We start from the raw sequence: 15,169 nt of genomic DNA, 5'->3' as shown, positions 1-15,169 counted from the left end.
TACCATCTCCTTTCCAGAGTAAATAACTCAGTTCCTTAAACTTGCCTCCAAGGGCCTATTTTCTATCCCTTTAATCATAGTTGCTGCTTCTTCCCAGGACAAACTACATATAGTTTTCTGACATCTTCTTTAAAATGAACAATGAAAAACTGGACATGATACGGTAATAAGAGTGAGAGAAAAGCCAAATATAACAGAAGGATTGCTTCCTGCCTCTTATATATCATTTTCTTTTAATTTATCCCATTATTTTGTGTGGGAAGGAAGAGAAGTATATACACACACAAAAATAACAGCACCACATTCTTGATTCTCATCCAGTTTGTGGTTAAACACTTAATACAAAGCTCTGCATACACAGTAAGCCTGGAACTTAATTGCATTTATGCCTACTTCTTGGGATAGCATAATAGAAGTCAACCACTTTTTTTTGTGCCTATTGAGTATCAGACACTTTCTAGGTCTTTTCATTAAGTCTCCCAATAATCAAGAAAGGTTGGTATTATTATCATTTTACTAATAGAAGTTAAAATAACCAAAGTAATATTGGTAGTTTAAGTGATGGAGCCAAGATATGAATCAAAGACTAAATAACTAAAAATATTTGTTAACTACACACCAAGCATGTGCAGGGTGCTAAGGATATTAAGTTCCAAACCTCAAGGAACTCAGTCTTTCAGCAAAATCAGACACATAAACAGAAATGTAAGCAGCACAGTAGTTATAGCCAGTGATATGCTGCTGAGTATTAATCAATTGGCTTGGGGCTCCAGGAATAGGGTTGGAAATATTAGTGGTAATGTCTGCCAATTTCCATGGTGTAAATACTCCTCCATTTACTTTTTAAGATATCAATGTAACATCATTTAGCATGGAGTTAGATAGGATGCCATTAAATAGCACCTCCACAGGTATAAAGACAAATGCCGTCACGAGCATAGGCAACAGAAATATACAGTAAAATAATCAGGGATGCATTTTGAGCATATATCTTTGTTTTATAAGTAATTTATAAGTTTCTATAAAATTTTAATCATGAATATATTCAATAACCTACTCAAAAAATTATTAAAAATTTAACAGTTAACTCTGAAGCTAGAATAAGCAGCTCTAACATACTACTGAACTGACCTTCCGAACTACAGTGTTTTACTAAATCATAGTGGCCCCCAAGTCACTTGACTTCTCTGGGTCTCAAGTTCCTTGTTGGCAAAGTTAGATCTTTGAGTTAGTCTCTAAGATCCCTTTCAATTTAAATATTATATTATACGATTTTTAAGCAAAATCATTTGATTCATTTCAGTAACTTAGAAATCTATAGGATACTTCAAAAAAGTTCATGAGAAATAGAATTTAAAGCCAATGCATAGAGGCTGGTGCTGTGGCGCAGTGGGTTGAAGCCCTGGCCTGCAGCACTGGCATCCCATATGGGCAACAGTTCAAGTTATGATTGCTCCATTTCCATTCCCGCTCCCTGATAATGTGCCTGGAAGAGCAGAGTAGGTTGGCCCAAGTACCTGAGCCCTTGCATCCACCTGGGAGACCCAGAGGAAGCTCCTGGCTCCTGACTTCAGATAGGTTCAGCTCCAGCTGTAGCAGCCATTTAGGGAGAGAACCACTGGATGAAAAAACTTCTCTCTCTCTCCCTGTAATTCTGTCTTTTAAATAAATAAATAAATAATCTTAAAAATAAAACCCAATGCAATTTTCCATGAACCTGGTTTTTTTTTTTTGTTTGGTTGGTTTTTTTTGTTTTTTGTTTTTTGTTTTTTTGACAGGCAGAGTGGACAGTGAGAGAGAGACAGAGAGAAAGGTCTTCCTTTTGCTGTTGGTTCACCTTCCAATGGCCGCTGCGGCCAGTGCGCTGCGGCTGGCACACCGCGCTGATCCGATGGCAGGAGCCAGGTGCTTCTCCTGGTCTCCCATGGGGTGCAGGGTCCAAGCACTTGGGCCATCCTCCACTGTACTCCCTGGCCACAGCAGAGAGCTGGCCTGGAAGAGGGGCAACCAGGACAGGATTGGTGCCCCGACCGGGACTAGAACCCGGTGTGCTGGCGCCGCAAGGCAGAGGATTAGCCTATTGAGTTGCGGCGCGGGCCTGTTTTGTTTTTTGTTTTTTTTTTTTTAAGATGCATTTAATTTATTTTAAAGCCAGAGTTACAGAAACAAAGAGGGAGGGGGTAGTGAGGGAAGGAGAGAGAGAGAGCGAGCAAGCAAGAGAGATCCTCTATCCACCAGCTCACCCCCTAATGGCCGCAACTGTCGGGCTGGGTCAGGCTGAAGCTAGGAGCCAGAAGCCCTATCCAGGCTGCCCACATGGGTGCAAGGGCCCTCCACCACCCCCCACCATGCGCACCAGTGGAAAGTTGCATGGGAAGTGGAACAGCTGGGGCCTGAACTGGCACCTATATGGTTATGATGGAGTCAGAGGCGGCAGCCCAACCCACCATGTCATAATGACAGCCTCTGAACTTTTTTTTATTTTAAGTACTCTCACATTTCGGCCTCCCAAGATGAATTGAAATAATACCCAATTCAAAATTATCTGAAATAATGAGCATAACTTCACTTTCCTCATTAAGAATAAAGCTCCACATTTCAGGCATGGAAAGCCAAGACACTGTGGCAAAAAATGTCCTACATGAAGGACCTCGTTGGGTGAAACCCCAGTGGAAAGAAGTCAAAGAAGGAAGTACTTTTCTTTGAAGGGAGGAGAGAATTTCCACTTTGCTATGGCCTTGTCTAAATACTGACAGGGGGCCAGTGGGTGGATCACTTGGCTAATTCTCTGCCTGTGGCACCGGCATCCCATATGGGCGCCGGGTTCTAGTTCCGGTTGCTCCTCCTCCAGTCCAGCTCTCTGCTGTGGCCCGGGAGGGCAGTGGAGGATGGCCCAAGTGCTTGGGCCCCTGCACCTGCATGGGAGACCAAGAAGAAGCACCTGGCTCCTGGCTTCGAATGGGTGCAGCGCTGGCCGTGGTGGCCATTTGGGGAGTGAACCAATGGAAGGAAGACCTTTCTCTCTGTCTCTCTCTCACTATCTATAACTCTACCTGTCAAATAAAAAATAAATAAATAAATACTGACAGAATCTGTGGATTCAAAAGGCTTCCATAGCCTAGGCAGCTCATGTCAAGAGCCTCAGGTGATCACTGATGTCATACATAAGAGTGTGAATTGTTAAATTAACAACAGGAGTCACTGTGCACTAACTTCCCATGCAGGACCTCTGTCCTCAAACAATTGTATTATAATTATGTCTAAGTGCTCCCAAAAGATGTATCATTCTTGGGTGCTTCTTTAAAGTTAATTAAGTTTCTGGGGCCGGCACTGTGGCGCAGCGGGTTAATGCCCTGGCCTGAAGTGCCGGCATCCCATATGGGAGCTGGTTCTAGTTCCGACTGCTCCACTTACAATCCAGCTCTCTGCTGTGGCCTGGGAAAGCAGTAGAGGATGGCCCAAGTCCTTGGGCCCCTGCACCCGCATGGGAGACCCGGAAGAGGCTCCTGGCTCCTGATCGGCACAGCTCCGGCCACTGCAGCCAATTGGGAGGTGAGCCATCAGATGGAAGACCTCGCGCTCTCTCTGCCTCTCCTCTCTCTGTGTAACTCTTTCAAATAAATAAATAAATCTTCAAAAAATAATAAAGTTAATGAAGTTTCTTTAAAAAAAAAAAGGAAGTAAAATTAACTTCAAGATGCAATGACTGCAGCCAACGTGATGGCATAGCAGGTAAAGCTGAAGTAGGCAGGCATACAGGTTAAAATTGATTAGATTTATGAACTGAAAGACCACGCCTTTGCCACGCCCCTGTGTCACCTCATGCCCCTACCTGATGCCTTTGCCACGCCCCTGTGTGGCCTCATTCCCCTGCCTGGCCACACCAGCCAATCAGGTTAATTAACCACTCCCCTTTAGAAGTGAGTTAAAAGCCGGGACATGGTATGGCCCTGCCCCTGCTCTTCTTCCCTGGCCTCTGAAGCTAGAATAAGCAGCTCTAACATACTACTGAACTGACCTTCTGAACTACAGTGTTTTACTAAATCATAGTGGCCCCCAAGTCACTTGACTTCTCTGGGTCTCAAGTTCCTTGTTGGCAAAGTTAGATCTTTGAGTTAGTCTCTAAGATCCCTTTCAATTTAAATATTATATTATACGATTTTTAAGCAAAATCATTTGATTCATTTCAGTAACCTAGAAATCCATAGGATACTTCAAAAGGAGGGGGCTTGCTGTAGCCCCATGCGCCTCCAGGGCTCATGCCCTTTGGGCCATGTGCTCTAGGCTTCCTGGCCCAGATACAGGCCTAGATACTCTTCCACGTGGCTGGTTCCTGGTGCTTGGTATGAACCCCTATTCACCTCTCACTCTCCTATGCATCTTTCTCACTAAAAAAAGCTTAAAATGTACCATGTTGCCTCATTTATTTATGCCGGTATTTTGAATTCTTTTCTAAATATTAGGCAAGAGCCTTCTTGGGCTTATTAATATTGGGGATTTAGTAATAAGCCCGTGGTGAAATCGTATAGCACCCCAAATTCTGGTAGCACATGTGGCACCCCAGATAGCATTTCTAGGGAACTTTAAGGGGCCACATTTCAGTGTGTATTTTAGGGGGTCTTCTCTGATTTTAAAGCCACCGACTGCAATGCCAGCATCCATTATGGGTGCCCGTTTGAGACCAGGATGCTCCACTTCCAATCCGGCTCTCTGCTATGGCCTGGAAAAGCAGTAAATGGCGGCCTGACTTGGGCCCCTGTACCCACATGGGAGACCCGGAAGAGGTTCTTGGCTCCTGGCTTTGGATTGGTGCAGCTCTGGGAGTTTCAGCCATCTGGGGAGTGAGCCAGCAGACAGAAGACCTCTCTCTCTCTCTGCCTCTCCTTCTCTCTCTGTGTAACTCTTTCAAATAAATAAACTAAATTTTTTTTAAAAAAATAAAAAGGTGCAATGATTTTGAACAGCTGTTGTCTTGACTGTTGAGAAACAGACTTTTTTTATCTCGAGCATATTGTTGAATTCTTTTTTTGTTTTTGTTTTTGTTTTTTTTTTTGACAGGCAGAGTGGATAGTGAGAGAGAGAGAGACAGAGAGAAAGGTCTTCCTTTTCCGTTGGTTCACCCTCCAATGGCTGCTGCGGCCAGCGCATCTCGCTGATCCGAAGCCAGGAGCCAGGTGCTTCTCCTGGTCTCCCATGCAGGTGCAGGGCCCAAGGACTTGGGCCATAGCAGACCGGGATAGAATCTGGTGCCCTAACCGGGACTAGAACCCGGTGTGCCGGCGCCGCAAGGTGGAGGATTAGCCTGTTAAGCCACGGCGTCGGCCTGAATTCTTTACTTATTAGAGTTGGTCTTCTGTGTATAAAGTTAATTGAAAACGGATCTTAGTGGAGAATGGGATTGGGAATAGGAGAGGAAGGAGGAGAAATGGGAGGGTGGGTATGGTGGGAAGAATCACTATATTCCTAAAGTTGAACTTCGTGTCTGTATTCCTTAAATAAAAGGTTTATTTGGAGGGGAAAAAAAAAATAAAGCTCAAAAACCAATCCTCTAAAGAAGACTAATCTTCAATCTACCAACCCCACCTATAGCTGCCATGGGGGATATTATATATTCTCTACCCTAGAAATCAAGTGACTGCTGGATTCTAATGCTAGCCCTGCCATCTATTGATTTTAATCTTGGTTAATACTTCTATTATCTCACTTTTAAAAAGCTGGCATGCCTATATGATAAAACAAAATAATAAAAATCGGTTTGTATTTTAATTAAAATATTATATTTACAGGGAATTTTGTTGTTATCCTGAGCGAACAAGAATCACATTTTCAGAGTAATTTTGAGACAGTGTTACATTCATAAATAAAAGTTATACCTCTGAAGCCTAAACCTTAAGATTTTTGAAACCTTTTTAATATATAAATCTCTATCACAACATGAAACAATATCTAATGTAATAAAATACATGCAAGTAAAACATGGCCACCATTTATTAAACATCAGTATTAAACCAAAGATATGGATCAAAAACTATGAATAACTGCTCTAGATTATAAGTTGGCAAACAATGGCCCATGAGAAAAATCTAGCTGACACCTGTATTTGTGGATAAACTTTTAATGAAACAGTCACAATAATGTTTTAAACATTATCAGTGGTGGCTTTTGCGTTTCTACTGCACTTGAGTAGTTGCAACAAGAAAGTTTGGCCTATGAGGCCTAAAATATGTATTATCTAGTTCTTTACAAGAAAAGCTTTCCAATCCCTGATCTATACCAATGCTGTCCCAATATGTTTCAGTCAGTGATTGATGTGAATCTTTCAGGACCTGTAACAGAAGACAGAAGGATAAACTTCTAGTAACTGCTGTAGCTATCCATGAACCCAAATATCTCTGTTCAAAATCTCAGTTCCATGTAACATATAAACTATTATTTTGTCTTTACATCATGAAGATGTAAAGATGGTGGATGTTAAATCATAGAATTATGCTCCTAATGGCCACTCAATGGAAAATTATTAAGGAGATACACAACTCTACCCACTTGGGAAGACGCTTTAGTACGACTAATGTCCTGAGCTTTTAGAGGAAAAGGACTAAATACTGTCATAAAGGAAGTAGCTTGCTGTTGCCCACTATGCTTACAAAATAACCTTGGCCACATAAAGCCACCTCCACTGTTGACTCCTGTGCAGAAAGACATCGTGCCACGCTTTGGACTCCCATGGTCACTCCAGAGTAACAATGGACCTTCATTTATATCTAAAATAACCCAGCAGGTAGCCACTGCTCTAGTAGTTTCTTACCACCTCCATACTTCTTGGAGGCCGAAGTCATCAGATAAAGTTGAAAAGGCTAATCATAGCCTTAAAAGAATTCTGGCCAAGCTTTGCCAGGAGACCTCAGAAACGTAGCTCAAACCGTTGCCAATTGCTCTTCTCAGGGTGAAAAGAGCACCTAAAACTGCTGTAAAGCTTAGCCCCTATGAGATGCTCTGTGGAAGGCCTTTGCTCACCTCAGACATCCTCTTTGATTCAGAGGTACAAGTTCAAATAAAGTACATTATCAACTTAGGTCAGATACAAAAGGCTCTGGTAAAGTATGGCAACAAGGTCCTTCCGGCGCCAGACCCTGAGGCCCATGAGCAGCCTATCTCCCCAGGGGACTTGGTCTTATAAAAGACCTGGAAGGAAGGGTCTCCCTCAGACCAGTTACAGCCCCAGTGGAAGGGGCCCTACCGAGTACTGCTGACCGCGCCTACTTCAGTAAAATTACAGGGAATTCCAAGCTGGGTACAATTGTCAAGAATTAAACCTCTACCTCTTGAGTCTCCACAGGTGGATCCAACAGATACATCTGCTTATTCCTGTGAGCCAACTGAAGATCTAAAATACCTCTTCAAAAGGCAGAAACATAAGTAGAACTCTTGTCCTAGCCATGTCAAAATGCTGTGATTCAGTGCCCAATTGATGTACATACCTCTTTTGATTCTTTCTGGGTGCTATTATTGGCGGGACTCCTTAGTAGGTTCCTCAGCAGTAAAGAGTGCCAGCCCAGAAGAGTTTCACGAAACTGACTTTAAGAACCTGACCTTGGCCGGTGCCATGGCTCACTAGGCTAACCCTCCACCGGCACTCCGGGTTCTAGTCCCAGTTGGAGTGCCGGTTCTGTCCCGGTTGCTCCTCTTCCAGTCCAGCTCTCTGCTGCGGCCCAGGAAGGCAGTGGAAGATGGCCCAAGGTTTGGGCCCTGCACCTGTGTGGGAGACCAGGAGGAAGCACCTGGCTCCTGGCTTCGGATAGGCACAGCGCACCGGCTGTAGCGGCCATTTGGGGGGTAAAGCAACGGAAAGAAGACCTTTCTCTCTGTCCTATCTAACTCTGCCTGTCCAAAAAAAAAAAAAAAAAAAAAAAGGAACCCGACCTTAGCTCTGGGTAATCTGGCCTACACTTCACGACAGCTTCTACAGCAAGTTCTGGTTTCAGTAGACTCCCTGTCCAGGGTAGTTATGGACAATAGACAGGCCCTAGAGTTCATGTTAATAGAACAAGGGGGCTTGTGTGCAGTGCTCAACTGGATCTGCCACCTTTACTCAAATAATAGCATGTTCCCAGAAAAGGACATCAAAGTCCTCTATGCTCAAGCTAAATGGTTTTATAATTTGCATAGGGGTAATCTCTCACCATCTACTGTCTGGGAGATGACTAGACATGTTTTTTTCCATTTTAAGGGGCACACCAGTTGCACCTGGGGTTATTCCAATCCTGCTCATGGTGACTGACAAACTTATATATTTCAGAAACCAGCAACTTCTGAGAATAATGATGACCATGCAGGGGACACAGACGATAGCAGTGACTAAAAGAGCTCCAGCTCATGAAACGAATTAATTAGATGAGATAGGCAGAGACTTCCGGACCGAAAACAGGCATGGTCTGTCCCTAATAAGCAGGAAGCAGCTACAGAAGAAGGTGACTCGACGCCCATCAACATCCCCTTAAGATTAAGGTCTGGAGTCTCTGAGGGGGGAATCAAGTAGATAGGCTAAAACCGATTAGGTTTGTGAGCTGGAAGACCACGCCTTTGCCACGCCCCTGTGTGACTGCACACCCTACCTGATACCCTCACCATGCCCCCATGTGACATCATGCTCTACCTGACCATACCTGAGCGCCCACCTGCCCACAAGCCACTCCCCTGTGAAAAATATATAAAAGGCAAGGAGCGTCCCAAAAGGCTCTCTGCCTCTGCTTTGCTGCCGGTGATAAGCGGTGGATAGCAGCTCAAGGCGCTTGCTGCACGTGGCTTTTGGCCTGCTCTCTGCTTGGTATGGACGCTATCCTAGTTTCCAGATTTTCCCTTCTCTTTAAACTGAACTAAAGCCCTCACTTTCCTTATGCACCTTTCCCACTAAATAAAAGCCTAAAATGTACCATGCTGCCTTGTTTACCTGTGCCAGTATTTAGAATTCTTCTCTAAATATTAGGCAAAAACCCTCTCAGACTTAATAATATTGGGGATTTATTAATAAGCATATGGTAATATCGTATGGCATCCCAAGTTCCAGTAGTACATGTGGCACCCCAGATGGTGCTTCTGGGGAACCTTAAGGGGCCACATTTTCATATAGATTTTAGGGGTTCATTCCCAATGTCAGTATCAGTTTTGACTTTCACCATTGGGGTAAAAATCTGTGAAGGAAAAGTGAAACAATCAAAAATATCAAAATAACAAAAGGAACTCTATGTAGGACTTTTCAGTTTCACCTCTAACATGTAAAGAACTTGGAAGCCATCACACCTGCCTTACTAAAAAAATGCTGAACAAACTGAGAATCAGTGACTTTTCTTGGACTTATCAGAGAACAGATTGCAGAGCAAATCACCACCTTGAAATACAGAGACAGGAAAATCCGGAGTCTCAGCCAAGACCTACTTTCCTAAAGCAGTAGCCTCTACTAAGGTCAGGAAAGCCTAATTGGTAATTGTGATGAACTGATGAAGGCTCACTGTGGTCAAGCTTGATTAGAGTAACACCTGCGGATTTTTATCTCCAGAACACCAGATCTTCATGTCAAAGAGGTAAGAAAAACCATCTCTCACAAAGGAAGGGGGAAAGCAAGTCCTGCAAAATATACCCAGATCTTTATTCATAATAAAGGTGTACCCTCCAGGGGGGAAAAAGTATAATCAGAGCCTTACATCCCACAAGGGGAAGGAAAATTCCTAACTCAAGCCCCTTCTAGTCATTCTTTCTCATGTAAACAGGAGGAGCTAAGAGAAACACTTGTGAAATTCACAATACAGCCAACACAGGTCCACTAAAGGACTGAGCCTATATTATAACATTATAGAATGTTTCCCCTTTCTATACTTTATCACAGCGCTAAGAGGGTTCCATGGATTACAGCAGTAAGAGCACAGTAAGACACAGACTTGAGTTAATGAAGAGTTCTTTAAGATACCCAGAAAAGATAAGAAGAAAAAAATACAAAGACGTGAGAAAAATTTGATGCCTCTGGCACCTACAGTTACAGCAAACATTAAATGCAGCATAACCCTGGTCAAACCAACATGAAACCTCATAGTAAAGGTCTATCTGAATTATGAATAATCAATACAAAATGTCCAGCTTTCAAGAGAAAACTACAAACCATTCCAAAAGACAGTTTGAAGAGAAAAAGCAAGTATCAGAATGAGATTCAGATAGGACACAGGTTTTACAATTACTAAATAAGGAATTTAAAAGAATTATGAATATTTCAAGGATCCTAATGAAAATATCAATAGCACGCAAGAATGGCTAGATGATGTAACAAAAGAAATAGAAATTCTAAGAAATAATAAAAAGGAAACATGGACCTGAAAACACCGTAATAGAAATGACGAATGCCATTGTTGGGAACATTAGTAGACTGGACACAGTAAATACTCAATAACCTTGAAGACAGGTCAATGGAAATTACTGTCCAAAATGCAAAAAGAAAAGATAATGAATAAAACAGATCATCACCAAAGAACAGTGGTACATCATATGTATAACTGGAATCCAGAAAAGCTTAAGAAATATCTGAAGTAATAACAACCAAGAAATTGCCAAAATTCATTACAGACACCAAACCACTTAGCAAAAATACTGAATACTCTATACCTAGGCATATTATATATTCAAACTGCACAAGAGAAAATCTTAAAAGACGTGGGGGCAGGGGAGGGAACCTTATCTATCAAAGAAAAACTCACAGAAACCATGCAAAGAAGAAGAGAATGGAATGAAATATTTAAAGTATTATCAAAACAAAACAATCAACCTAGAATATGACTTTCCAGCAAAACTACTTTCTAAAGTGAAGGAGAAAATAAAAGACTTTTTCACAAAAACAAACACTAAGGTAATTCATCTCAGAAAAACAGAAACTAAGGTAATTAATTGCCAGAAGACCTACTCTGGAAGAAATATTCACAGAGGTTCTTCAGGGAGAAGTAAAATAAAATGAGCCAAAAACTGACTTTTACATATATGAAAGAAAAAAATCCCAAACAACCAATGCTACTGTGAGCAAAAACAACAAAGTTTGAGGCATCGTACTGCCTGATTTCAAACCATACTAAATAGCTATAATTGAAACGGCATAATACTGCCCCCACAAAAAAGATACATTGATCAACAGAAAACTCAAACTAATCACACATGTACAAGGATGTCCAATTGATTTTAAGACTTATTTATTTATTTAAAAGGTGGAGTTACAGAGAGAGAGAGGTCTTCCATCTGCTGATTCACTCCCCAAATAGCCCCAACAGCTAGGACTGGGCCTGCTAAAGCCAGGAGCCAGGAGCTTCAACCAGTTTTCTCATATGGGCGCAAGGGCCCAAGGACTGCGACATCTTCTGCTGCTTTCTCAGGCACATTAGCAGAGAGCTAGATTGGAAGCGGAGCAGCTAGGACTCGAATTCACACCCATATGGGATGCCAGTGTCACAAGGGGCAGCTTAACCATTATGCCACAACACCCACCCCAATGTCCAACTGATTTTTGACAAAGGTGCCAAGAATACAAAATGGCACTCTTCAATAAATGGTATTGGGAAAATTGTAATATCTGCTTGCCAAAGAATGAAACTGGATACCCCTACCTCATATCCTTTTAAAACTCAACTCAACATTGACTACAAACTCTAACAGAAGACCTAAGACTATAAAACTAGTAGAAAAAAAAGGGGGAGGGGGGTAAAACTACTCAACACTGATCTGAGCAATTTTGGATTTTTCTAAAGATTTATTTTATTTATTTGAAAGACAGAGTTACAGAGAGAGGTAGAGACAGAGAGAGAGGTCTTCCATCCACTGGTTCACTCCCCAGATGGCTGCAACAGCTGGAGCTGCACCAATCTGAAGCAAGGAGCTTCTTCCGGGTCTCCCACATGGGTGCAGGGGCCCAAGGACTTGAGCCATCTTCTACTGCTTTCCCAGGCCATAGCAGAGAGCTGGATTGGAAGAGGAGCAGCTGGGACTAGAACTGGTGCCCATTTGGGATGCCAGCACTTCAGGCCAGGGCTTTAACCCACTGTGCCACAGCGCCAGCCCCACAATTTTGGATTTGACCCCAAAAGTAAAAGTAGATAAATAGTACAAACTAAGACACCTTTACATAAGAAAGGACAACCTATAGACAGGGAGAATATAACTATAAACCAAACACGGTATAATAGACTAATATTCAAAATATACAAAGAACCCAAACAACCCAATAGCTTGAAAACAAAATACCCAAATAAAACCTGGGTAAGCTTGTGGACTTTGTGAACATAAAACAACTCACTAGCTAGAAAAGAAAAAAATTTAAAAATGGACACGGGCATTGTGGCACAGCAAGTTAATCCACCACCTGGGATGCCCACATCACTTATCAGGGCACTGATTTTGAATCCTAGCTATTCTAGTTCCATTGTACTCCCTGCTGAAGTGCCTGGGAAGCAGAAGGCAATGGCTTAAGTATGTGCGTTCCTACTACCCACAGTGGAGACCCAAAAGGAGTTCCTGGTTCTTGGCTTCAAGCCTGGCCCAGCCACAGATGTTACAGCAATTTGGAAGTAAACCATACATATATACATACTTTCTCTGTATCTCTTGCTCTCTCTTTCTCTTACTCTACTTTTCAAATAAATAAATCTGTTAAAAAGAAATGGGCAAGAGACTTGGAGACATTTTTCAAAAGAAGCCACACAAGTGGCCAAGAGTTACATGAAAAACTACTCAACATCAATGATCATCAGATAAATAAAAATTCAAACCACAATGAAGTATCACCTCAGACTTCTCAGGATAGATACTACCCAAAAGACTACAGACAACAGGTATTAGTAAAGGTGTGCACATGAAGGGAACTTCAGCACACTGATCAGCTCCAACCACTTGGGAAGTGAACTAGCGGATGGAAGACCTTTTTCTCTGTTTCTCCTTCTCAATGTCTGTAACTCTACCTGTCAAAAAAATAAATAAAATATCTTTTAAAAAAAATAGAGCCATTGTGGAAAATCATATGGAGAGTTTTCAAAAATTTAAAAATAATTTACCCTGGGGCCCATGCTGTGCTGTGGCAGGTAAAGCATCCCATATGGGCATCCCCTATGGACACCACTTCATGTCTAGCTGCTTCACTTCCCATCCAGCTCTCTGCCCTGGCCTAAGAAAGCAGTAGAGGATGGCCCAAGTCCTTTGGCCCCTGTACCCACATGGGAAGACCGGGAAGAAGTGCCTGGCTCCTGGCTTCGGATCAGCGCAGCTCTGGCCGTTGTGGCCAATTAGAGAGTGAATCAGTGGATGGAAGACCCTCTCTTCTCTCTCTGTCTCTCCTTCACTCTCTGTGTAACTCTTTCAAATAAATAAATAAATAAATCTTAAAAGAGAGAGAGAGAGAACTAAACCCAACTATATCAATATTACTTTTAATGTTAATGTTCTAAAAAAATATAAAAGTTATTGTCAGAGTAGAAGAAAAAAACAACACTCAATTCTATCTTGCATACAGGAAACTTAGTATAAATATCAAGACACAGATGAGGTCGGCATTGTGACACAACATATTAAGCTGCCACTTGCAAACAGACATTCCATACCAGGTGCCAATTTGAGTCCAGGCTGTTCTGCTTCCAATTGCTTCTTGCTAATGTACCTGGGAAGGCAGCAGAAGATGACCCAAGTACTTGGGCCCCTTGCCACTCATGTGGAAGACCAAGATGGAATTCCTGGCTTCTGGCTTCAACCTGGCATAGACTTGGCTATTGTTGGCATTTGGGGAGTGAAGCAGCAGATCGAAGATTGATCTACCTCTTTCTCTTCCTTATAAACAGACAGATATAGATGGATTCATCTTTTTTTAAAAAAGTCACAAACAGTAAATGTAAAGGAATAGAAAAATTCCATGAAAACATTAATGAATAAAAGCTGGAGTAGTTATTTTAATTTCAAACAAAACAGACTTCAAATTAACAAAAATCAAGTATAAAGACTAATGTAATAATAAAGAGATCAGCCTTGGGTGATCACGGTTGCCAATTGTTAAATCAACAACAGGAGTTACTGTGCACTTGCTCCACATGTGGGACCTCTGTCCTTAATGAGTTGTACCATGAGAATTAGTGGTAAAACTTGTCTTCAAACAGTACTTTATACTTTTGTGTGTCTGTGTGGGTGCAAACTGTTGAAATCTTTACTTAGTATAGAGTTGATCTTCTGTATATAATTAAAAATGAATCTTAATGAAGAATGGGATGGGAGAGGGAGTAGGAGGTGGGACAAGAGTCGGGGGGGGGGGAGGGTGGATATGGGGGTAAGAACCGCTATATTCCAAAAGCTGTACCTAAGAAATTTATATTAAATAAAAGCTTTCTAAAAATAATGAGATCAGTTCTTCAAGAAGATATAATAATCGCCAACGCATATGCAGCTAACAACAGAGCACCAAAATATACAAGGTCAAAACTGGTAGAAATGCAGTGAGTTCCAAATCCTCAGATCTACTACTATAGTTAGAGATTTTAACAACCTTTTCCCATTAATTGACACATAAAGCAAACAGATTAACCTGAACAGCAATAACAATCAACTTCATCTAATTGACATTTACAGAATATTCTATTCGACATCAGAATAATACTCTTCTCAAACTATTTATTCATAAAGATATAACATTCCGGGGTATGAAAGTATTGACAATACTTTTTCTAAACTACAATGGAATTAAAATAGAAATCAATAACAGAAAGTTGGAAAAACAAACATTTTGATATTAAATAATATACTTCTGAATAATATATGATGATTAAAGAAGTAGTCTCAAAAGGAATTTTAAACCATTTTTTTTAAAGATTTATTTATTTATTTGAAAGGTAGAGTTATAGAGAGGCAGGGGCAGGGGCAGGGGCAGGGGCAAAGAGAAAGAGAGAGAGAGAGGTCTTCCATCCACTGGTTCACTCCCCAGATGGCCGCAAGAGCCGGAGCTGCGTCTATCTGAACATCGATCCAAAGCCACAAGCCAGGAGCTTCTTTCAGGTCTCCTACCAGGGTGCAGGGGCACAAGCACTCAGGCCCACCTTCAACTGCTTTCCCAGGCCATAGCAGAGAGCCAGATGGGAGGTGGAACAGCTGGGTCTCAAACCAGCGCCCACAT

The 15,169-nt window shown here is 41.8% G+C and overlaps 1 protein-coding gene across 4 annotated transcripts in view; it reads right to left on the bottom strand.

Moving 5' to 3' along the window:
• Positions 1–15,169, bottom strand: part of RAB28 (RAB28, member RAS oncogene family) — a 124,763-nt gene that overhangs the window by 93,446 nt on the left and 16,148 nt on the right. The gene's annotated exons all lie outside the window — the stretch shown is intronic.

This window comes from Lepus europaeus, chromosome 16, assembly GCF_033115175.1.
Source record: "Lepus europaeus isolate LE1 chromosome 16, mLepTim1.pri, whole genome shotgun sequence".
NCBI classification, from domain to species: domain Eukaryota; kingdom Metazoa; phylum Chordata; class Mammalia; order Lagomorpha; family Leporidae; genus Lepus; species Lepus europaeus.
This window is presented reverse-complemented; position numbering and strand designations above follow the sequence as displayed.